Here is a 26,756-nt window from a genome sequence, read left to right as displayed (position 1 = left end):
TATAACACACTTCAGGCCTTAATCAGCAAGTTCAACTTAGAGCAGCAGGGAAGCGATTGATCAGCGCGGTCATTAAAAGGATACTTCAGCACTCGTTTTCGGCCGCGCTCTTTGAAGATCACTAACTTGGTATTCATAAATCAGTGATTATTAGACCGCAGTCAAATATTTTTGGTGAGAATTTATTTTTCATAGACCACATTGATTAGCGGGATTACAACGAGTCGAGCTAATGACGGCACATTAAAGTAGTTTGTGTTGAATTTCTCTGACATTAAAAGCTGACATTCTCCCACAGCCCCGCAGTGCTTAAAATGCATCCCGTGACTCTTGCGGCGCTCATTTCTTTTTCGCAGCAAATTTGTTTTAGAATTCATTATTTGCCATGAAATGTGAAAAGTCTTCTTCATTAGATAGTGTGAAATCCCTCCCCGTCTGCCTCTGCCTCTCTGAAGTCCAGCTAACCATGTTAATCCCACAGCTGCGAACTCTGTGGCATCTCCCCCAACACACTCGCAGGCCGACTGTCTAAATAATTGCCTCATTAGTGTGTGGTGCACAGGTACGGCATAAATGCAAACTTTAGACAAGTGTATATGCAAATCCAATTGCTTGTCCGACACTCTTTATTCATGTGATCAAAAATCAGCTGAATTATACCGAGGACCTAGGCCCTGAAATGGAAATTTAGGGATAACGAATGCATTTTCAATGAGGTGCGGTGTTCAGGTTGTGGCTCCGAACAGATGATGTGCGAATAGTTGACAGCTTTCAACTTTGGTGTCATTACATTTTAGATTTTAGAAGAAAAAAAAATTATGAAAAACAGACGGAAAAAAGGAGGAATCTGTCAAAGCCCACATCACAGTTTGTTGGTAAATTGATCTTCAGAGATCTAGAAATTATTTTAGCACCAAGCCAACTTTTAGGGTTTTTCCTGCAGAGGAAGGCAGAATTATTCATCATTAGCTAAAGGGTATCGATTGTACCAGTTAACAGGGTTGTTACTCCTCACAGTGAAAACAACTCTTCATGAGGCCACATCGTTTAATTTACATGCAATCACATTGGTTTGATGAATGCAACACTGACTGATTTGGCACATTTTCATATGCGTCGGTAATCAGCAGAATCTGCAGTCTGAGCCCATGTTACCCGTTCCCGCGATATTTTTCTTCTGTGTGTTTTTAATGCGACTAATATCTCTCCTTTTAAAATGCAGACTTCTCACATGAATCCAGTCGTACTTTAATCTCGCACAAGGCATAATTCATCAGAATGACATGATTTGTAGGGCTGACATCGCCGCGTTTCATTAACACCGTGCCGCCGTTCCTCTTCATGAATTTCATAAAATGTTACTGAGCTTGTAAACTTATAATATAAATATTAATCTTAACAAGTCATTTATGAAGCTTCAGTTTTAACTATCAGACTGAATGATTAAACAGCCGAATTTGCTGGATGTTTTACGGTGCAGCGCGGCGACACAGATTGGGCAGGGGCTGTGGAGAGTGATCAGAAATGCTAAAACAAGATGTTGCTCCTGCCCCAGCCGGAGCGGTTCAACCAGATGGCTTCAGCAGCCTGCCGGATAGCCGCTTACAGTAGCGTCATTTTTCTCTTCTGTGATGATGCACCCACTGCTGCACCTTTTGGCCTCAGACCTATGGCTCAGAGCGCGCCGCGCTGTCTTGGCAGACCTGCTGCCTGCGTTGACCATCTGACACAGACTTGTGAGGTTACCTTGAAATGGCACAGACCTGATGGACGAGATGACTTTTCCGTGTACTGTCATAATGGGAAGACGGAGTGCACGAGGGCCAGGTGCTTGACAAAAGCGAATCACGCCCCGGGTCGCCGTAATTAATCTATTTTGACCATTATGCTAACAAAAACAGCATCTGTTTATTCTAAATCACATTTATTAATGACAGCCAGGGGAAGCAGTATCACCGCCATGTGTCTCAAATGTCGATACAGGCTGTAACGTTACCTCCTGCACCACCGTTCATCAACTTCAACATCAAGGCTATCGCTCTGCCTCCGTCTTTCCTCCTGAAATCCTAAGTTATTCATAGTCTTTTTTTTTTTTTGCCAGGTGCAAGAGAGTGAATTAAGAAAAGCCTCACACAACATTGAAATGGATGGATGTGGATGAAGAACATACATGTGCAAATTCCAATGCTGTCACAGGTACAAAGTAGGTTTCTGTGCTACTAATTGATTTTGTCAAATGTGAGTTGGAGGAGGGGTGGCCCAGTGGTACAGTGGTTAGCTCCCAGTAAGAATGTTCTTGGTTTGGTCTTTCTGTGTGAGGTTTGCAGGTTCTCCCGTGTCTGTCAGTTGGTGTTGGGTTAATTGGAGACATAAATTGTATGTAAATGTAGATGTGAGCTGGTTATTTGCCTCTGTGCTGTAGATCTACTGACCTGTCGGGTGCAGCCAGCCTCTCGCCCAACCTCAGCTGGGATTGGAGCCAGCTTCTCTGCCACCCTAAACAAAAAGGATAAGCGGTATAGATGATGACTAGATGGATTTGGAGGAACCTTAAAGCTGCACAATATCTTTTATAATAGTGAAAACTTCAGTAACTTCCCCTGAGCTCCACTGAGAATTTTAGCATCTTTCAGCTCATTGTTTTGGTTTGATGTACCACATATTTGCTGTTTTGATTTAGTCTCTCTTTTGCAGCAGACAGAGTTAGAGACAAGTTGGTGACTATAAAGGAGTTTACTATTTAGCTGTAGGGCCTGGTTCCCACTTTAGACAAAGTAAGAGGAGATTGAATACAGCAGCGTTTGATTTAAAGTCTGGATTATGTTCAGGGGCAACACAAATTATTTCCAATCCAGAAAAAAAGGTTCTGCTCATCTTGTGTCAAGGCAGGGTGAGGGAAAGATTATAGTAGATATATAAAGTAAATCATAGTTAATTTAAGAAAAAGCAATGTGCCCTGTGCTATGTGTCAAGTTAGATTGGAATTTGTTGTTATCTAACTAAGACCATACTCAATCCCTCAGACCTATCAATTGCCTGAACATAACATTACCTTGCTGTAATTTCCAGTAGAAGATATTTTAAAGAATATTGCAGACTAGATGTTCTGTATACAAAAATTTGGCATATGCACATTTTAACCCCTTTTGCAGTTTGACACACACACTTCACACTTCAGACACTAAGCTTCTGTCTGATACTTCACGTCATTATTAAAAAAATGATTCTCATACAAAGGTAAAGTCTTTTTCCCCGAGACAAAAATGCTTCTCCCTGTTTGGTAACTTCCTCCTCACTCTTGACTTAACTGCAGGCCCCTGCACATTGTAATCACATTAAGCTGTGTTTGATGTATTATGTCAAGTATAGTGGCGACCTCCCAGGAGGGGGCTCACTCGAGAAATTTACCATAGCTGTAGTCCATATGTAATTAAAAAGTATGTTATCTCTGGCCAGAATGTTATGGCTAAGTATTGGCCAGGGTCCAGCTAGCGTTGATATAATCCCACCCAGCTCTGTTTCTCTGTGGACGGGGTCACGGGGTCACTAACTGCCTCCTTGTGTTCTATTCTGCCGCGGTGAGACGAGGGGAAGCCTCTCCAGAGAGTTTGAGTCACAGGATCCACATACAGCTGTTTACCTCCCGGCCCGGTTTCCAGCAGGGGGAATCTATCACCTCTCCATATTTGTAATTCTCAGACTAGAGTGTGAAGAACGAAAAAATAAATAAAGAAAGAAAAGTTTAGGAGCAAACCCAAATCCTCCCACTCCGCTAATACACAGCTTTGCTCTGAGAGAAAATACGGATCAAATATTGTAAATGGCTTCACTTGAATCATGTTTGTGCTTTAAGGAGTCGTTCTAATCAGTTCCAGAGGATTAGCCCACTATTTCTCCAAACGCTGCTCCGAATACATAATAAATTATTTCATTTTGCTACACCGAGGATTACGGGGCTCCACTGTTGAAATATGGTGGGTTTTATCAGGTAGTGATCAATCACAGACTCATTAGGGATCGAGAGAAAATGGCCCGTTTGCTGCTGCGGTGAGCGGAGAGGAGGTTTGATCGGCCAAGTCGTGAAGCTGAAGGAAAACTCAGAAACTTCAGCGAACGTTTAAAGCAGCTAATCAGTCGGTTAAACAGCTGCTCCAGCAGCAGAAAAACATCCTACGGTATTGGGTGGGCTTGACATTCCTTCCTACAATCTCCCACTGCATAACAAGTATAACGTGTGTTCAAAACACATGCACAGAGACGAGGCACAGAGACACAGATTTCAAACAGCCTTCCCCGGTGCAGCCAACATTGTACTTGCATCCGTTCCAAGACTGAATATGACCTAATTTATTGTGGCGTCGGTCAATTAGGCAGGACGCTGGCTCAGTGAGGTCTTGTCTACACTGTTGGGGATATTTTTTTCTTTTCAAAAGGACATCATCCTCTCTGTTTAAAAAAATTACAAATGCTCAAAAGCGCATGCCAGGCCAGTGGGTGGCGATACTGTCTACTACATCATTGTGGGTATACTCAGTGATCTCACTCTCCTTTGGCGTTAGTAGCTTCAAAACCAAAACAAAAGTAGCTCATCGTGAATGTCGGTAACGTGGTGCAGTGCATTTTAGCCGCAGACTTGTAATTAGTCAGTGCAGGGCAGTGCAAACCAAACATAGAGAATGAGGTGTGTAGTCACCATTGATGTTGTTGTTTCTGGTACATGATCATTACACAAAGCAACAGTGGGCATGTGCGAAGTAAGCAGTGATGTCATCGTCTCCCACAAGTACACATGGATACGCAGGAAAAAAAGAGTTTTTGAAAGTTTGTACGAATCTTGGTTTTAGTGACTTTAAACTGCCGTTTGTTCGTGGACCAGAGGCCCAAACGCAGAGGAAAACATTTGCTTTGCATTAGTGTGGACTGGGCATCAGTTTGTCCTCCGCAGACAGCTGTTGAATCCACCGCAGCCAACGCTAAACCGCGATGCACATATTCCCTTTTTTTGTTTTGTCTGAATGCTTGGAGACCTCACTGTGTGCGCGTGGTGGGCGGCAGATGCCCAACACATCTGAGAGTTTGGAGAAAGAGAAGGGGGGGGGGGGGTAGAGCGGTTTGAGGCGTAATTGCCGACCACAGACCCGCCAATGGCTCTCCGGCTGCGAGAGCGTGGAGGAGGTCCTGTTCTGCCCGGAAAGGTCAGGAGAAAAGAAAACAACCCGTGCAACAACGAGAAAAAAAGAAAAAGAAAGAGTTTTGGGAAGAACAAATCTTGCATCTGTAATGAAATCCCATCAGGCGTTTTGTGTCAGTATTATGCACATATATTTATACTTTTTTTTTTTTTTTTTTTAAAGAAAAGAGAACAATTTCATGAGGCCTATTTTCTCGAGTATAATTCCCCTTTGAAGACGGCTTACAACGCTGATAGTCTCGAAAATCTCCAGTCGTAAACGGTATCTGCTCTCGCGGTTCTGCGTGGAAAGCAGATGCTGTAATTGAGCGGAGACTTGATTTCTTGCACAGTCAAATTAGCTGGAGATGACCGAGCAGTGAACTGCAGGAGGTTTAATTCCCTGTGTTTACATCTCTGGCAGAGCCTTTGTTTTGTTTGATTCACTATGCTAATATGGACTCCTCTCAGATCACACACTGAGCACTGACACGCTGCACACAAACCCATGCACCGAATCTGTCTCTACCCCCCCATAAACTTGCTCTCGGTGTAAAAATGAAAGGAGGAATGAGATTGGATTATGGGTGTGCGTGTGCATGTGAGTTACGTTAGGTACTGCGAGAAGAAGGCTTTTGGCCGTGCTTTAATTGACAGCACCAAAAATTGTTTTTAATGATGCTTTTAATTAAAAACGGGGATTAAATAATGCCTTTGCTGTATTATTATTTTTAAGCAGCACTTCTTCAGTTGACATTCTCCCGCTGACAAATCTTATTCCACTGAAGTCATACCTTAAAATACACCGGCAGCATCACGTATCCTAATTTGTGACACTTTATACTTTTATTTTATTTAATTTATTATTTGTCATCTCCCTAGGCTCAGTGACGCAAGTACAAACTGGGGGGGGGGGGAATAGCTGAGATGTCATATTGAGTCCAACAAAAACAAGTTATCAGTGTAAAGGAGCAGCAGCAGATTGTCAGTCCACATGAATACAACATTAGCAGAGGCAGACGACACATGATGCAAGATAAAAGATGGAAGTGGCTGAGGAGAGCGACAAAACCCTCCGGATGAAATTGTCCTCTAAGTTGCTGATACAAAAGTATTGTAAAAAAAATACTGAAGTGATTATCCAGTCACTTTTCTTTTCCCGATCAGTGAGTTGTTCCAGCAAACCTGCCCCTGCATTGACATATTTAATTCAATAGACGTGATGCGCACATAACCAAGATACAAATCCACAAACTGCCTGTGCATGTGACTCACTTACTTAGATCTGGTGTTCATATTTTACTTTCTATTCCCCCCCCCCGCTATCTGATCTGAGCTCTGCAGCAGGCCCGCACATCCCCTGATTTGTTTGTGTTGCAGATGGAACCGTTTTGCCGTACATGCTGGGTGACCTTTTATCCAAAAATAAGAGAACAATTCTCTCTGCAGACAAATGTACCAGAACGTATAATGGAGTGATCAGTATCACCGGGGCGATTTTGGACAGAGCTCAAGGTTGTCTGCTCGCGGATCTATTGGTTTCCATTTGTGTCCTCCGCGGCCTGTGATCCAGCGAAGGTTCGTCCTGTTGTTACTGGCAAGATCACTCGGAATTGAATATGAAACACCGCAGGAAAATTCTTCTGTTGCTCTCCGATGCAGTTATCTTTTAGACCATTTCTCACCTCAGATGTTCCAGATGAAACTTGCACGTTACAGCAAATGTGGGAAAACAGTAAACTGGACACAGTTACTGGAAAAATCTTATGTGCAAATATTTAACGTAAACCTGTAAAATGAACAGAACATGAATATGAAATCCTCCAGTTGTAGAGGACTTGCCAAAACAAATGGGGGGCGTGGGCCTCGGGTTCCCACAAGGGGGCACACATGAAACAACTGCCTGAACTGACAGCTTATAGATAAACCATCAAAGTTGGAGGACTTGTCAGACCTCTAGAACACTGAGAGCAAACCAGCTCTAACTGAACATAATGTACTACAAGGTTTCTTTGTACTTATTTGTCTTGTCAGTGAGTTTCTTATGTTGATTTTCAAAAATCTAGGTGTCTGTGTTTCTCTTACAAAAAAGTGTGTAATGAATATGTTTCATCTTCATCAAATACAAGTACATATAGTTTTATGGAGGAAAATATTTTCCAATTCATTTAAGGCGGTTGTGGCTCAGGGGTTAGAGCGGGTAGTAATGTAACCATAGGGGCGGTAGTTTGATTCCTGGCTCCCCTGCCTGCCATAGTGTCCTTGGGTAAGACACAGTGCTGCAGATAGATGCACTGAGTGAGTGAAAGGGAGAATGGTGGTGAATCAAGACTATAAAACCCTATATACAGTAAATACAGACCATTTACAAAGTACAGTCTATAGTTACAGAGCATTGAATGTATATAAACATGGACAATGCGTTTCCACTTCCAGAAATGAAGTCAAAATATTCCAGAACATTGCAATCTTGTGCCATTTTAACTTTTTAGTTTGGCCCCTGTCCCATCCACTAATATGAGAGGTGGGGGCGTTCATGATCATTACTGCAGCCAGTCACCAGGGGGCGATGGAGAGGTTTTGGCGTCACTTTTGAAGGAGCCTTCATGTCGTCCATCATGATATAAAATCTATGATACAGAGGTGGGAAAAGAAAGTGCACAACGTGTTAACATCATGTCGCTGATGGACAGTGGGGGAGTCACACTGTGAGTCCTGCTCTTCCACTCTGCACACTTCTCCCTCCTGATACACAAGATTGACTGATTTCTATTTGAAGATATAGAAGCAAACATGAGTTTTCCTCCTGCACATTCTAGATTGAAAGTGTATTCGAGTCACTTTTTCCCCACTCAGGTCCTTTCTTTTCCTCAAAGGACCTCCGGGACTATAACACTGAATCATTAGGCCCCACCTACATAACAAGTGAATTAATATGGGGAAATAATTGTCATTGCTTTTTAAAGGGCAGGGGAAAAAAAGGATGGATCAACATCTGAAGGGAGCAGTGGGACTGGATGTCTCTGTTATGCACAGCGACTTAAATGCGGTGGCAGATGAGGTCACATGCTAACTGCCACTAATGTTCCTCAATCGTGCCTTTGTGCTGTGACCCCCCCCCCCCCCCCCCCCCCCCTCAAGTTTTAAGCGGACTTCCGAGATTGCGCGATGGGATGTTTCGACATTTCTTAAAATCCTAATGGGTTCGTCGCTGGGGGGGAAAAGAGGGTGAGGCTTAATTGGAATAGACTTTTCCACCTCTAAATTTTAATGAACTGCTGGACGGAATGTCTCTTATTAGGTGAAATTGTCCATTAGCATTTTAAATGACCGGCTATCTTCATTATAATCAGAGTGAGATGCATTTCTGTGCAGAGGATCTATCGATTGCTTGGCAATGTCAAAGTCTACATGAAGACGTTGAGGCAGGAGACGGGTTCCGGCCGCAGCAGCAGCGGCAGCCGAGAGTGGATCAGCGCGGCGGCGGCGGCGGTTGGAGGAACCGGGCAGAGGGGGAATGGGGAATAATCCGTTTTGCACACTTTCAAATAATTACAGTAATATGAAGATAATTACAGTGGAGGCATTGCAGCTTTATCATGAGACAAACATGTATGTACAGTAATTCAATTTATGCTTCCTGTGAAAAGAATCGCTCATTCCTATTACACAGAGTGGAGATGACACAGTTGTAATTGTGTGGCGTTCCTCTGCATATAAGATGCATGGGTTTCAGATCTGTGCCCTCGTTATTTTACTACAGCACACCAATGCAATGTGTCTGAGGATTCAGCAGAAATTACTCTTATGCATATTAATTACATTCTAGCAGTTTAGAGTGCTGTTATTAGGCATTTTCACATAAGAGAAACTGTGATGAGAGTGGAATACATGCATCAAAAGCTTTTTACTAATTACTTTGCATTTATTATGATGTATTGCCGTCTCTGCGTCGCTCCATACATTTAAGAGCAGTTAATATTTGACAAGGGGGCCTTTTTAATTGCTTGCCTTTGAAAGGGATGAAGAACATTTAAAATCCAGAAGCACGTAGTCATCTGCTGTTTGATTTCTGTTTCCACTCTAAAGTAATAATGAAATGAAAAAAAAAAGAGATACGTATTTCAGCCGGCTAATGATAAGAGAGTGATTATAATGTTATTAAATAAATATTAAATACTAATTCCGTGAACGCTTGTGTTTAATAATCGCTGATAGTTTATTATCGGGGGGAGTTTGAGTTTTTCCACTTTGCAAAAATTACCCCGAGTTGTTCTGATAGCTTTGACAGTTTTTCAATTTTTGACTCAAAGCACCCAGAGCAAATATTTGAAAGCCTTTCCAGACTAAAGCAAACTCGAGACCAAAGTTGGCAAACATTTGCGGCGTATATATCACACGGGCCTCAAATAAATACAGCCACAATCGCATGTGCCCCTAACTCATTATCAACCTCGGGGCCCAAAGTATGATCACAATAATCTCATTTTAATTTGAGTTATATTGCAGAAAGGGGTGGGGGCTGAATAATTAGATTGTCCTAGTTTGAGTGGGGAGCGTTGGCCAGTGTTTGAGAATACTTCCAGATGGTGTTGAGCCGGCAGACTGGCACTGACAAAAAGCTGGGGACCTCCTCCCTCAGACAACATGCCATGCCCTCACCCTTCCACCCTCCGCTCGCTCGCTCCTCTTCTCCTCTCACCACATTTTCCTCTCGCATTTCCAATCTCACCATCCCTGCCCCTCGTTACCCTCCTGATTTGCTTCCCTCACTCCCATCTCATTTTTGCCTCTCAATTGCCCAGCCTTTACCCCTCCCTCCTTTCCTTCCTCACCTCCCTCACATCATTTTTGCTCATCCAAAAAAAAGGGTCTTGCAGTATGTTCCCCCCACCATAAGGCCAGAACCAAAGTAGCACTGCCCCTCCTCCCCGAGGGAGGCGGGGGAGCGACAGAGCCCTGCCCTCCGATTACACTGGGGGCGCGGGGTTAGAATAGAGCCCTGAGGGCCGGCAGCTGTCAATTAGTGATAACTGCCGAGAAAGAGAGACACACACGTGTGTACACACACACACACACTCACACACACAGTCCCCCCCCCCCTCCCTTACTCCTTCGTTAATCAGGGGGCCATCACCTAGCAACGGTCCTGAGGAAGTCCTCAATGGGGATGCCTGGTGAGAGGCACACACAGAAATGACGATGAGGTGGAGAGAGGGATAGAGGGAGCAGGAGGAGGGAGAGAGAATGATGAGCGATGGAGGGGGGTAGATGGAGAGAGGATAATGAAACCTCTCCAGAGGACATTATAACGTGAGACCGCCATTGTCCAAGTGACGATTCTGTGTTATTTATACACTGTCCTACATATCCACAGGTCTTTGTGTAACCTGAGGATGTCAGTGATTGTTTGAATAAACTTTACATCTTTTTTTTTCTGTTCATACCATCTGTTTTTTTTAAATTGACCTCAAAAGGATGTGTAAAAAAAAAACAGATTCACTAACGTCCAGAGAATGTTTGTGAAAATCTCAGTGTTGACGAGAGGCTCAAACACTCACAAAGTTGGTTTTGCTAAATAATCGCATTAAGGGCCCGGTCACACATCTGCGAATGTATCAATGTCAAACCTTCCCCTCCCGTTCAATTCCAATCAGTGCGAGTGAGGATAAAACATTCACTTCCTGTGGTGAGGCTAAACGCAGCGTGGCTTCGCAGGGTTTTCCACTTTGGTGAACTTTGATATGCAAAATTGAACTTTTTCCTCCGGGTTTGAGCCCCTCGTCAACATAGTTTTAACTGACACTCCCACACTCTCCAAAGTGCAGATTTTCAAAAATGATTCCTGTGTAAATCTAATAGGGAATTTTTGGTAAACGATAACATCACAGCTTACTTCGCACATGTTGCTTAGTGTAATGAGCATGCGCCAGAAACAACAACAATGGTGGCTATATACCGGTTATACGTTTGGTTAGCACTGTTAGGTCTAATTACAAATTTCCTCGTTCCTGAACATTCACCGGCCCTTATCTCGGCCAATATTACTTAGATCACGATACAGCGTACTTCTCTGGTATTTGACGCATCGTACATGTAGATGGTATCGCCACCTACTGGCCCGGAATGCTTACATGAATGGTTGTACAGAAATGTTTTGTGAAATGAAGGGCAAAATATCCGTTAAAAAAAAATACAGTGGTGTCGACAAGGCCTCAGAAAAAATGATGGACAGCCTAGTCCTTCATACCTTTACTTCATCAGCCAACGTCATTACCAGGCAAGTTTGGTTCTGTTGTCGTGCAAACACATGAATATGAGGAGAATATGACTGCTGCATGCTGAGCACCCCCCCCCAAACACACACACACACACACACACACACACACACACACACACACACACACACGCTTTTTCATCCAATCCACCACTACCTCCGCCTGACAGAGTGGCAGCACATAGAGCCATGAACAGGTGATAAATCCTTGTCAGGTTTTATTAAAACCCAGCCAGGCCAAACAGAACACCTCATATTCCGCTGTAATACCCAAGGAGACAGTGTATGAGAGAGAGAGGGAGAGCCCTCCTGTTTGGTATGCTCCCCAGCAGGGAACTACTGTCTCCTCTCTGATGTCATTAAAGCGGAGGTGGAGGAGGAATAAAATGCCCCGAGAACACACACGAACACCCACGCAGCCACCCACACACATTTCTGCCCCCTGCTGGTCCGCGGGACCAAGGGGGCAGGTTGTCATTACTTCCTCCTAAATCCTTACTGCTGGAAATGATAGAGCACAGAATTGAAAGCTTTGTCACGGCAAAGAAAAAGGCAAGGTGAACCTTCAAGTCTCAATTAAAATCAAAGTCATGCTTTAAAAAGAAGATATGCTTGTATCTTTTTTTTGTGAGCGTGTGCATAAAGACGAGTCCCTGAGAGAGTGAAAGGAGATTTATGCAGATAGTCGTCGTGTGCAGACACGTACGCAGGAGCCTGCCCTCTCTCTTTTCCTCTCACAAACAAACACACCATAAAAAACGGACACCTCCGGAGGCCAATTTTTATGTCTCTTTAAATATTCTGTTTTCTCTCCTCCTCCCCGAGAGCTGTTTTCACAGTTGACCTCTCCGGGGGTCAAGCTGCTGACTGGGCAACAATAGAAATCATCACTTTGCTCATTATTTATTTACCTGGCAGAGGAGCACTTTTGAGACAATTAATCAAGTCAGTGAAAGATTTATAAGCGGCTTGACCGGAGCACTCAGACAGTAAATGGGGCAGGTTGTCAAATATTGGGAGTGATCTGTGCAAACCAATAACTCTGTCATGTCGTGACGACCTAAATAACCCGAGCCAGAACTGCTAAAAAATATAAAGCCGCTGCCTGGGATGCTCGCGGGGTTGCTTCAGCAGACTGAACTCTACCACTGTGCTCACGCGTAAGAACACACATGCGCTTGTATGTCTGCATCATAGAATCAGATGCATAAAATCACACACTCGCATATGCAGTAATGAACAATACCTTAACAGTGCTGACAGTACATGTGGCTTTCACAGCTGAGTGCACACACCATATCTAAAAGCTTGTGTCATCTCAGCACATTTAACCAGGACTGTCTGAAAGGAGATAGCCACGCTCCTTTCCTCCCTCCCTCTTTCTTTCTTTTCCCCCCAGTCCCTGTTTGTCTCTCTCTGTCTCTCTCTCTCTCTCTCTCTCTCTCTCTCTCTCTCTCTCTCTCTTTCTCCCTCCTCTGTGTCTTTGTCCTTGATGACCAAGCTGTTGGGTGGTCTGTCTGACCGCGCTGACCCTTGCGCTTGGGCTGACGTAAATTTGCTAATGGTTAGCGTCTTGCTCCTCCTGTGACAGGCCGTGTCTGTGCTCAGCTGATGGGAGCCGCCGGTGCTCCCGCAGAGGTGCTGTGGACTTAGGGGAGCTGGTGTGTGTGTGTGTGTGTGTGTGTGTGTGTGTGTGTGTGTGTGTGTGTGTGTGTGTGTGTGTGTGTGTGTGTGTGTGTGTGTGTGAGTGTGAATGTGTGTGTGTCGGTGGACAGGAAGAATGTCTGAGATATTTGGGAAAATCTCTGTGCTTCCAGTGTTGCTGGGTAGAAATTCAGCAGCACACATGTTCCTCTGAGCCACTGACTCACATATCAGCACAAAGATCTATTACAGTTCAATGACAACAAATAAAAGTAAACTTTACTTATAAAACACTTTTCATATGAAATGCAGCTTAATGTGCTTTACATAAAAAAGGGAGTTAAAACAGGACAGCATTGTTGAGATAAACCAGCAACTTTTAGCAGTGGTGGAATGTAACAAAATACATTTCATGTATCTGTACTTAGGTAGAATTATTTAGGGGAATTTTTACTTTTACGCCATAACAAAAACCAGCAAATATCTTTCTACTCCACAATTTTTTTTGCAATGCTTTGTGTTACATGTGTTGTTTTTTATATTTTAAAAGTAATCAATAATGAGAATTGCTCCACTGATCCAATCAGAGCAGGCAGGCAACATTAGACCACGCCTCCTTGAACACGAGCCAAGCAGCATCACTGGTGAAGAAGACCACTGCTGTTGCATTAGGTATTAGGTTACGCTTACCAAACCTTTAAAACTTTAAAGCAAGTACTTACTTACTTTTAAGCAAGTAGAATAGTTATGGTAGTACCTTTACTTTAGTACATTTTGTCTATTTATTTGTAGTTTTACTTCAGTGAAATGTTTGAGTACTTCCTCCACCACTGACCTTTCTCTCCAAAACCTCTGTGAATAACCATACAGATGTTCAACTGACTGCAACTCATAAGTTCCTCAGGTTTTAATTTCTGTTCATGGCATCAGACAATATGTGTAAAAGTCATTGTGACCTGCAACTTAGCTCATTAGCATTGGGGCCGTGCCTGAGCCTCTAAAGCCCTGTTTAGCTCGACAAAGTCCAGACTGCAGGAGCTTTAACTTTACTTTTGCCGACACTGCAAGAAGTGAAATTTAAGTAAGATTCAATATCCTAAATCAATGCTTGTTTTTTGTCTGACCAGACATTTCTCCTTAACAGGCACTTTCTTTAGGTTAGATCACTTGTTTCAAGCTTATTTTTCCTTGTTTTTAAAAAATCTTAGCAAGTGAATTTTTCCTCTTCTGTCGGCAGATAATTGTGCTTATTCTAACTAATATTTCCCCCCAATGCTTTTTCTTGCTCTGGTTTTGAGAGCTATACTGCATTATATGACAAAAGAAAATATGGAATAATGCTATCTTTTATGATGAGGACTGGAGTTCTTATGGCAGGGACATAAACATATGGTTTGTGGTTCTGTGTTTTGGCATCCGACATCGACATGGTCAGGATGAGTTGAAAATTTTAAAAACTACATATATTGTCCATAATACTTGCAAAAAAATAAAATGAAATGAAATTATTTTGCTCAACATAAACGCACTGGGCTGTGTGCAGGTCTTGAATTGTTACTATTTAATGTTGCGCTCGCATGGTAAACACATGTAGATGCAAGGCTATAAGGAGATTGTTACCCTGTCTTATTATTGTTGCATTATAGCCCTCACAGCTGGAAGGTCTTAGGAAATCTTGGCAGAGCTGGATGCCGCTTGGATGGTGCTCACTTTCAGTTGTGAAAACTGTTTGCTCTCCACCTAAAAATAACAGAGAGAAAGAGCGAGAGGACAGGAATTGATTCTCTGCCGCTCGCTGTAACTCAGTCATCCATTTACTGTAAATATACAGCTGGAAAAAGGCAAAGCGCTGGGTAAATGATGATGTTTGGACTGCCAAATTAAAAAGAAATCTTACAGCATGGTTCCTATGACACGCAAACGAGCACGGCCTCTCTTCTTATACCTCACCCTCCCTCTGTAAACACTGCAATCAGCACCATCTCTCATTCGAACATCGCCCACAGAAGAACCAAAAGCAGATCGCGTAGAAAAGTATGTTTTACAGCCGAGGGTTCGAGAGAAAGACTCACGGGGAGCCTGATGTTTCTAGCACGACAGAAGACGGAGAAAGTGTGCTGCGGGGAGAGAGGAGAGAGAAACAAGTAACAGAGACCCGGGGCTGGGTCAGGGTTGAAGTGCACCATGCTAACAGCGGCTGCCTGTAAACAGAGGCACACCTGCCAGTCAGCAAGTGTCTGCCTGCTGAGGAGAGGTTAGCGCTGTGGCGTCTCCCCAGCCGTGTTTATGCAGTATCCAAACAGAGAGGGGAACCAACGAGCGTCTTCAAAGACAACCTGACTCTCTGTAATCACTCCTGTTTGGGCTTTGATCTCAGGGAGGGGAGAAGGAAAATAATTACATGTTTTCTGGGTGCCCTTTTACAATGAATGAAAGGCAATGTTAGATTTGAATCGCATGGTAATGGGAGGTTGTCTGTGCGAGTGTGATGGGGAGGTGTTGAATGCTACTTGAGGGAAATAAAACAAGACCTGCTGAGATATTTTATTTTCCCGTCTACCAGCTCTGAAAGCTTCTGGCAACCTGCCTCATTCTGCCTCTGCAGAACACAGAGGAGGGGTCAGAAAACAACGTGCGGAGGGGCTGACATTATCTAGCCCCCAGAACACTTTTTGTTTCTGAGAGGGGAGGACACATTGACTGAGTGACTGAGTGACTGACCGCTCTGCATTTCAAAGTGCCTCCACTTATTTTGTGCCGTGGTTCGCTCGGAAAAATGCTTTTATTTTGTGCTGGACCCCTTTCATGAGCGTCTCCCTATGATCTATGTGATAACGAAGCTGGCCGAGGATGGTATTATGATTCTATTTTGCAGGCATTTTATTCGGCTTTCATCTTCGATCAGCATGAAAGCCACAGACTTCAAGTAGTCTGGAGCATTGAAGGAGACGCTCTTATTTTGACACAATGGATCCGAGCACGGAGAAGAGCACATGAGGCCATCTTCAAGAGGCCCAGACAGCGAAAATGTAGGAAGGTGAAAATGGCTGTAGAGTAAGAGTTGAGCCTGCATTAGGCTGAACAAAAACACAGTGAAGTGGCATGCAAGTAATGTGTTCAATCTTTCATCATGGTCATCATAATGATACCTCGGGCTTGATAAAGCGTCTCTTTCCATATTGAGTTTTGAGTATATGCTTCATAATAGATGAAAAGTGATTGAATGTTCTGGTCAGAAACCCAGCTTGCCTTGACTCTTATGCAATTACGAGCTAGATGTGAGGACGTGTAATCAATTGAGAAATCCATGACAGTTCCTCCATTCGGAACACATGGGGAGACAGCCAGTCATCCTTCACGTGCCCTTTGTGACTGATGCATCTACTCCCTGTCTACAACATGTATGACCATATTGCACGCACACACAACATTGGATCCTGCATAATCTATCGAGGTTGTCTAAACATGATGATGGTGAAACCTGCAATAAGTATCAGTCATCCTGCCCGGGACTACGGGCTTCCATTTTGAGTGATTGGGGCTTTGAGAGGGCTCAGTGTGAGTGCTCGGATTCTTGACTGTGACTGCATTTGCAGGCTTTGACCCTGCAAATAGAAGTGACCTCACTCAGCAATTCTCTGTAGTGTCCTGTTTGACTGCTAAAAGCATTTGAGTAAAAAAAACAACACTTTTACCCCTCATCATTTTCTACAAGTTCTACAAGATTTGAAACTTGTACGTCTGTGGTGGTCATGCAAATAATGTCTGTATCCTCAAGCAGAATTTTACTTTGTTACAGAACAGAAAAAACACAGACGGATGAAGATAGTGTAGATGGTTTGCATCAGAGACTGAATATGGAGATGACTGACATGACAGCTCCCCAAAAGTGAGGCCATCTTTATCGCCCCCTGGTGGCTGACTGCAGTATCAGTCATAAACCCCACCTCATCCATGTTATTGAATGGGACAAAGGTCAATCTAAAGATTACAAGCGTTTCTATTTCTTTGCCAGCCACAGCCAGAAAAGCTGTTTCCAGTGTTTCTGCTAAGCTAAAATAAGCTAAACTCAGATAAACCAAGCTAAGATAACTAGGTGCTGATTACTTTGCTTCACCTTACTGATTTGAAAGATGTATCATCTTTTCATGTAATAATACTACTACTACTACTACTACTAATAATAATAATAATAATAATAACTTTATTTGAATACCATTTATCTAAACAAGGTTACAAGGTGCTTCACGAAATCCATAGCAAAAATGGATGAATAAAAATAGATGGTACTTAATTCAATTCCATTTTTAAGCACCACATTATAACATATTAATTTTAGACCTTAAAGTGCATAGAGAAACCCAACAGTTCCCACAATGAGCAGCACTTTGGCGACTGTGGAGAGGAAAAACTGGTTAACCTCATTAACCAGAAGAAACCTCTAGAACCAGACTTACTCACCCCCGGTTGGGGTGAGCAGGGGGTGAGCAGGGGGTGAGTATGTCGGGAAGGAGAGGAGAGGTGCGTGGAAAAGAAGAGGGGAGAAAAGACAGAGAGTTGTGTAACCATCATGTTTAAGCTCTGTCAGACTGGTTGTTATAATAAAAATAATAATCTTTAGTTGTACTTTGGCGTCATCCTGTGATTCTGCCTTTTAATCGAAATATCGTTAAAAGCAGAAACTGAAGGCCAAGGGTAAATCTGACTGGCTACTGGCTTGTAACTACTAACAGGATAAATGCTATTTTAGAACATGTTGAATTATTTTGATCATAATCTTTTTTAACGATGACTTGTGCATTTTTGGAAGACAATGCCAAGCCACTTACAGTGTTTTGTTCTTTAAGGTATGAGGAGTTGTTGGGGATTATGATGGAGATTTCCAGTGGAAACAAAGAGTGTAAACATAATGTCTTCTGGCGATACACGCCGACCCAGCAGTGTCATGCTTACCACATCCCGTGTAACACAGAGATGGCACATTACTGTACGTTAGGTAGACCAGCACCTGAGGGAGTGTTTGCTGAGCTCCGCTGCTGTCACTGCTGTGATTGGGCAGAGTTTTGATGCTGGCGGGGATGGAGAGGTGGGGGAGTGAAGCCAAAACGGAGGAGAAGGGGGGGGAGGAATAGATGCAGATGAAAGAAAAGGCAATGACAGATTCAGGAGAGAGGCGGCGAGGGAGGGGTGGAGAGATGGAAGCAAGGAGAGGAACAGAGGCAGGGAACCCAGCAGGTGCTCCCGGCACGTCTGCCTCCTCGGCGGCAGGTTCTCAGCCTCAGCCTTGGGAGAGTCGACCAAGCTGCTGCCATGAAGGCCGCAAGAGTGAAACAACCCAATGATCAACCAGCACGACTTGCCTTACCACAACTTTTCCATATATTTTTTAAATAAATATAACAAGAGATTTAAAAAAATGCCGGATTGGTAAAGATGTAATATGTTGAAATGCTTCATTAAAATGTCTAAATACTACTATACCTATGTAATACATGTTGTTGACTTGTGTTCTTACATTATCCGAAATGTTTCCAACAATGTTCATAACCCAGAAAAATACCAAATATTAATATTCAAGGTAACGGGACGTTTTATTTATTCGCCTTTTAATTGTGTTGTATCCGCTTTACTCTTGACTTTGTCCATCTCTGCAATAACTTGCGGAGGAAGGAAAAACACACAGCTAACCAGATAGCCAGTCGGCAGTTATTTCCTTCCACTGTTGGTCACTCGTTATAGATCATGATTATTCATTGCCTTTTGCTGCGAGTCGTGTCCGGGAGATTTTCATCAGCAATAATTGTGACGACGGCAACTCCCATGATCCCACGCTGTTACACGCCATCATCAATCAAGGTCTTTTGGTATTGTTTTGATTGAGAGACCCCTCATGGCTGAAGTTACATATTATACATTCATACATTCATACATTCATATTATACATGATGTATAATTAACTGAAATGAACATACAGACTCTTCAACGAGGCAAATGAGAGCACTCTTCGGTCTACTTTTGTGTTCAGGCAGCACCGCACAGTTGGAAAAAAAGGAGGTTTCAGAAATGATTTAATGAAAAATGCCATTTATGACATGATGAGGCCATTCCACAGCCTTCCAGGTTAAGTGACTGACGGCAGTCAGGCCTGCTGCTCTTCTCTGTAAAGCCTAATCCTGTTTCTGTGCCAGTTGGTGTGTTTTTATTGTGTCTGACACCAGGTGGATTATGTCGGTTAATTCACAATGAATCAAACAAAAGCTAATGCTAATCCAGCGCAAGGCTTTGGTGTGATGTCTGACGCACGGGATTAATTCACAACATTCCCCAACCAGCCTAATCCTTAGCGAACCAGACGGGTTGGTATCCTAACTGACAGTTTCTGCCTCGTTATGGCAGGGTGATATGCTTCACCTACCACTTCCCTCGGAAAAGCCATTCTGATGAGTGAGACAAAGGGGAAGCCATTACAGAAAGAATAAACTGGGTAAAAACTTTCCCAACAGCTTCTCTTCGGCAGCCATTAAGCCCATCTTGAAGCCTTTTGGAGTGTGTTCTGCTCCTCTTAAGGTTTAGGGTTTTGACATTTTGAAATCAATAGGAGGCAGAGAGATGCTTTTTTTTTTTACAGTTCCATGAAGCCTGGGTGAAAACACTTCAATCAGGCCTGCAGAGGACCTGACACAGGAGACGGGGGAATCGATCCATAATGAGTAGCGCACTACCTGGGGTTCCACTCATGGCTCGTCTACTCCCAGCAGCCGCAAATCCAGCAGACCCACAACATTCACTGATTACATCAACTATCTAAGTCTATTTTGTCAAAAAACAACTGGGAAGAAAACTCCCTGTGGAAACGCAGAAGCTGATAAGTTTGTGAGTTTTGGTTACTTTAAGTGCAGTTGGGCTGCAGAGCCTGACTGATTGAGGCAGAATACAGATAAAGCTATTGTCTTATGCGTGTGTGAGTGTTGAAGAGGCAACTTGTGCTGAAATATTTTGTATAAGGGGCAAGAATGAACTAGCAAGTAACTAGCACTAAAGCCGTTTTCAGACAAACTCTGGAAAATGTCTGGAAAATTGGGGTTGGTAAATTTTGGGGATTTCCCTTTCACATATTTTACGCAGCAGGAGATCATTGGTCAGACACGTTAACAGGAAAATGTTTGGGAGATTCAGGTGAGGGGTGGTGCCGTGTTAGAGGAGGCAGGAGGTAGAACATAATGTATAAATTCCGCTGTGAAAAACAGTGTTTTTTGTCGCCAAAAGCTCTCGAGTCTCGTTGTCTTTCCAAGTTGACATCTTCATCTGCGTCTTCTACATGAATGACACCTCTGCTCCATCCTTAGATATTGGTATACTTTAGTGTTTTTTAGTTATGGGTCTGTCAAGTGTCATCAAATTAACAGACGTTTTCCTGTTGTGTTCTCACGTGGGTTCACTGACATTTTCCAGACATTTTGCTAAGGGACCGACACACATACGGCTACTGTGGACGACTTCAGGAAAATGTCTGGACTTCAGTGCGTGTCGGAAAGCACCTCAAGTCTGTCAGTAACAATCGTGTGGGGTTGTTGTTTTATTTCTCGTGATTTCTTATGGGAATACATTACAGCAATTAATCAATTGGCAGATACAAATCAAAGTTCAGAAGAAAGTCCTGACCATTTCAAAGGGCAGCAGCAGCTGGCGGGTCAGTAAAGGTTGCAAGTATAGAACAAAATCCATTTGCTATTTGGAGGCTCGCACTTAAATGACTCAATATTGTGCTCAGTATGGATCTGTTAACGATATATCTGAGACCATATGTTTTGCATTTGCCTTCTCACATGCAGACCCTCGGGAAAAATCTCAGGAAAAGATCTGGAGTCCAGTGCATTTCTGAAAGCAGCATAATGTGACAACCTAAAAAAAAAACATATGAGTACATCTTTGCCCTCCTCCCTGCCTCGTCAGCGCTGTAGCCCCAGCCCCTGTTCCAGAAATGTATTGGCCATTTCAAAAGATGCTATTGTATCACCAAGCCAGCCGAGTTAATTAGGCATCCAGCCGGCCTTCCTCTGTTGAATACATTGTCCCTCTGGGCCCCACAGCTGCTCCTACTATAGAGGCTAAGTGCTAAAACATGTTCCCCCCTTCTACATGACTCACAGAGGTATAGCGCCATGTCTGGTTACCTTACAGTACTCTGAGTTTATCAGGGGCAACTCAGAGGGAGAGGCTGAAAGACGTGATGAAGTGACAACATGTTTCACGAGTTTCTTTTTCTTTTTTTAAACCGAGGGAAGACATGAGGGCCGCTGGAGTTGAAGAATGAAACTTCTAACGCGGGTATGGAGTTAGGGAGTTGGATCTGCATCGCCACAGAAAGTCCTTGACGGATAGAAGTGTCTCTCTCTCTCCCCCAGCCGACTTCAAACATCATGACCTGATAACAGCCCGTTCACCTCAAACTCCCTCCATCTCCAGGAATTCATGTGATGTCATCGCGATCGACCGACTCGCTCTCACTAAAATATGATTTACGCGCGCAGTCGTGTGTCAGCACTTTGGAATGGCTTATCCTCCGTCACATTAAAATAATCTCTGACCCAGCAGTAAAAGTCACCGCGATACTAACACCAATTCCCAACTACAGAATGAAAAAACCAGCATGAGGCTTTTTTTTTTTTTTTTTTTTGCAAAGTATAATCTGAGCAAGCTGTCAGAGTGTTCGTCTGTGCAGCATTAACACACCACGTTGCATTTTAGCGCCTTGTAAATCTGCAGTGTAATATAGTGATGTGAGGTTTTTCCCTTCTGACTGTGTCACTTATGTGTGTGTGTGTGTGTGTGTGCGAGTGTGCACATGTTTGTGCGGCGGATTTGTTATACGGCGAGTCGGTAAAGCGGTCCAATGTGAAAACCATCTTCCCAAAGTCAGAGAAATGTGATGTGGATCGACGCCGATAATAAATAGCCGCGATAACTGGGGGAGGGAACCCATCATCCAGGCGGTGAGATGGGTCTGCGCGAGGACGAAGCGGCCATAAAAGCCTGGATGAAGAGATGTAAAACAATAAGGCCGGAGAGGACGGGAGGGAAGGAAAGGAGGGTGGGAGGGGTGTGGGAGGGGGGGGGGGGGGATGGAGATAGAGAGATAGACGGAGAGAGGGATGGAACGAGAGGAGAGGAGGGGGCGGGGCGGGGGGGGAGAGAGGAGAGAGGGTGAGTCAGCCATGTCTGCACTCCATCAAAAACTGTGTCAGTCATTCACTAGCGCCGACCGGCCCCACCCCGACCACCCTATGGCCCCCGCTCCACTCTCTCTCCCCTCAACTCACACATTAATTCCACTTCTTTTAACTGCCAGCCAGGGGTGTCCTCGACTGAATGTCAATCCTCTGTTCAGGGTGACAGGAGAGTGAACGAGGGAGGAGAGAGAGAGAGAGAGAGAGAGAGAGAGAGAGAGCAAGAGGGAGACGGAGGGAGGGAGGGGGGGAAACTGCTTGGATTGCTCAGAGGCCTTTTTTTCTTCTTTTTTTACTGAAGGTCTTACCCAACATGACCCGCTCCTTTCCATTTTAATTGCACTCTTTTAAATACTCCTCTTTCGGCTGGCATTTAGAGGCTTTTGATAAGATACGGCGCTGTATCATAGCGTTTGACAGGCGTGAAGACGGCAGACATCTGAGGCTCAGATGCCCCGACGCAAGACAGACAGACAGCCAGACAGAGAGAGAGAGAGAGAGAGAGAGAGAGAGAGAGAGAGAGAGAGAGAGAGAGAGAGAGAGAGAGAGAGGAGGTGACGAGTGCTCAGGCCGACACTGTCACCAAACGGGCTGCAGACGAGGCAGGAGTGCGGAGATGCGAGAGATGATCCAGTTGGCAACACAGCAAAACAACTGCTGATGTGAATTATGGGAGTTATTCCCTGTGCTGGAGATTTCAATTAATCAATGGCAGCCTTATTCAAACCCAAATCAGATCTGAACTGAAATTTATGTCTCTGCAGGTTTCATCTCGGTGGGGCGATGATTTCCCTTTATTTATCTACCAGCAGCAACCCCAGAGGAATCGGGTCACTGTTGATGCATGTAAGCAAGTATGCAACGGTGTGTGTGTGTGTGTGTGTGTGTGCATGAACCTCTCCCACCCTCACCTCACACACGGGAGGCCTGATAAATAGAACACAAGTGGTGTATATCTGGTCAACGTGGCATCCGTGAAAAATAATTACACTTAGCTTGACACCCAAGGTCGACAGGCTCCAACAGCTGCCCAATCTTTGCTGGCTGTTTCTCCCTCTCCTGTCTGGACTTGGCCGAGTATAAAAAACACATCACAGCGGGGGGGGTTTCATGCTGTCATATGATAGCACATGAAGGCCTCATTCAGTACCAAGAACTCTGAAGCGATTGCACGCTCCTTGGCAAGTGAGGGTCATATTCATTGTTGGCGATAAGATAGAGATATGGTTTGGAGTGGAGTGAAGTCGCCTGTTCATGCAAACCACCAGACAGCTGGTTCTGTCAGTTCACCCTGTTTGTTGATGTAACAGGTCCCAGAATTGGTTGAATGTGGCATATTCAAGGCGAGACACTTTTAAGAAAAAGAGGAGATACATGCAGATCCAACTTTCTTTTTTTTTTTATTAAATGATTGCTGTGTTTTCACTACATATCTGGAATAATCCCCGTCCATACCATAGACTGGATTTAAAGATGGACAACGCATCCCACTATCCATACATTAAGCCTAAATATCCTGGGTACAAATGCTGACATCTTACTGAGTCTGCACAATAGTGATCTGGAGTTGGAACCACGCAATCTAGGTTATTATAGCAGCAAGTAACTAATTTAAATCAAACTTAGAGGACTAAAATGACAGAAACACCTTTGAGGACATTTTATTTGACATGTGTCCGATGTGTTGATAAAAACTGATTGATACTGATTGATAAAAAACACCATGTAGTTATTGTGGATAAGTAGTAATAACTTTATTTATTGTTTAAAAAGTTGTTATTATTGTTTGCATGATTATGTAGTCTCAACCAATCCGGTTAATGTATTTACATGAAGGTTATTGACTTGCTGATTAATGTTTTATTCGGCAAATTTCTGAAAGACACTTTGTGTGCTGGATTTTAAAGGAAAAGTATATTGTTTTTTTCACCACTACATTTCATTACATTACATCATTTAGCTGACACTTTTATCCATAGCGACTGGGCCCGATCCGGATACGGGCAGCTGTGGTAACCACCACTAACTTTCACTCATCCCACGTAGCTCCCTGACACAAATGGCTCTCTGCTGTCATGTCGGCGAGAGTGAGACCACCTCCATTATGGATATTCATTACGGCCTGGAAGAGTCAGCAGAGTATTTCGTCGGAACAATGTGGTCCCTAAACACCGAGCTCACTGTGGCATGGCCCCTCACTTCACCGCAGCCCACAGCGCACTCTCCCCTATAAGAGTGAGAAATGGGCATGGGGAGATGGGGAGGCGGTCCTGGGTGAAATTCAAGGCCAAAACACTCATGTCTCCTCCATCTACCACCTCCCACCTCAGGCGCAACACATTACCTCTCTCCTGGATATAATCACACCCGGTGAAGAGCGAGGTTTGGCTGCACCGCGTATGAGCAATTGAAAGGTGCATTTCTATTTACGGGCATGATTGTGTGTGCGTGTTAGCGTGTTATCTGCATATCTGTATGGGGGCATGCGAGCAGTTGGTGTGTGTGGGTGTGTGTGGGTGTGTTTTTTTTTTTCTGTGTGTACCTGTGCATACATGTGCGTGTCCTGTTTGTGATTGCCACTGGGATTTACACCGGGACCCCCGTGTCCCCTCATAAGGGTGCCTCTCCAGCTTATTCCCATTTATTAGCACCTCCTCTTTTTCATTAACTGAAAGGTTACTGGTGCATTTGTAATACCCCACATGAATCGTCTGCACCCCGCCAGCCCACAGTTGAGGCAAAGCACCAAATCTCTCCTCCTAAACCCCCCCGTACACACATACACACACACACACACACACACACACACACACACACACACACACACACACACACACACACACACACACCCTCCTCGGTCTCCTCCAGTGGCAAGAGGACATTTCAATGGCATCACCCTCCCCTCTGCCTCCCAAACACAGGTAGGGTATTATCACCCAGGGAATAAATAACTCGGCCAGGTTAATTATTTGGCAGATGCGTCCGCAGATTAATAACTGAATAAAAATGCAGCTGCGGACGGAGGTGCTCTGAAAGGTGTGTGTGAAGGGGGGTGGAGGGGGGGGCTGGAGGAGGCGGAGGACTGATGGGCAATTGAGTGGAGTTATTGGAGAGCAACAGTGCATGTGCCGGCTTCAGATAGATGTAGGAGCAGGGTCTGGCCCCAAGGCTGTGAATATGCTGTCTGGGAGGAGAGAGATTAACTAAGGCAGCTCGGTGACATCATGCCTGCAGAGACAGTTATGAGAAGTATCCATCACAGGCATTGTCTGCGAGAAATGAAAAAAATACCTACATAATTGTATCTCAAAATGATAAAGAAAATAAAATATGCACAGGAAAAGCAGGTTGAGTGCATTTGAATGGAAGGTACACGTTCATCTCAATGTTATAATTAATGGAGCAACACTTATTGGCATAACCAACGCCGAGGGGGTTTGTTTGTTTCGCAGAATTGTGCAAAAAGTACAAGAGAGATTTCCACACTTGTTGGAAGGATGGAGAATAAGTCAGGGAAGAACCCATTAAATTATCATTTTCGTTGATTTCTCAGAGAATAATTCGTGGATCTTGATGAAAAATCACAAATGTCCGAGAGAGAGATCGCGTTTCCAGACTTTCTCCTGAGCTTCTCCGTCCAGCGCCCTGATAAACATTCTGCAGAATGTCCAAAGGAGCCGATTTGAGGATTCGCTGCAAGCGAGTGGGTATGTTGATGATGTTTATTAAATGTGACAGACACAAAAATTGTAGAAATATCTCCAGAAGAAAAAGCGGTGCCATACATGTGGAGGAGACCGACAAAGTCAAAACAGCTTTCGGCGATAAGGGCCAATGTTACAGTCGATGCGCTGTAAACAAAAACAGGTGGATCTCTGTAGCAGAAAGAATACTTTACCTCCTGCCTCTGCCTGCAGCACCACCCCTCGCCTGGATCTCTGCGTTCCTGTGAACGCGTCTGAGCGGAGAATCTCCTGCTGCGTTGTTCATGTTTGAAAGGCAACCTTCAGAGAAAGTCAGGACCCGATTCTGCAGACATTCTCCGGAGTTCATGTCTTAAAACGGCTGCAATTCGGTGCAGATCCAAGTGAAAATCTCTATATAGTGAATTTTAATGTGGTTTCATGAGGGGAATATTGGGCCTTATATGCGCTCTACGAGTGTGTGATTGTGGAGTATTCTCTTTTTTTTTTTTTTAAAGGAGAAGTTTCAGACCTCTCCTGGAACTCATGAACTAAAATAATAAACAAATGAATCGACGCAGACAGCAAACCTGGCAAATCCAGCAGGGGTGTCGATCAGTTCAATAAAACAAGAGGCAACCCCATGTGGAGTTATTATCATCACAAATGCACAAACAACCCAAATACCCTTAATCTAGTCAGGGGGTAAAGCCTGTATTGACCTAGTGGTGTGTGTGTGTGTGTGTGTGTGTGTG

The sequence above is a fragment of the Hippoglossus hippoglossus genome, chromosome 22 (genome assembly GCF_009819705.1).
Source record: "Hippoglossus hippoglossus isolate fHipHip1 chromosome 22, fHipHip1.pri, whole genome shotgun sequence".
Lineage (NCBI taxonomy): Eukaryota > Metazoa > Chordata > Actinopteri > Pleuronectiformes > Pleuronectidae > Hippoglossus > Hippoglossus hippoglossus.
Note: the sequence above shows the minus strand (reverse complement) of the source record.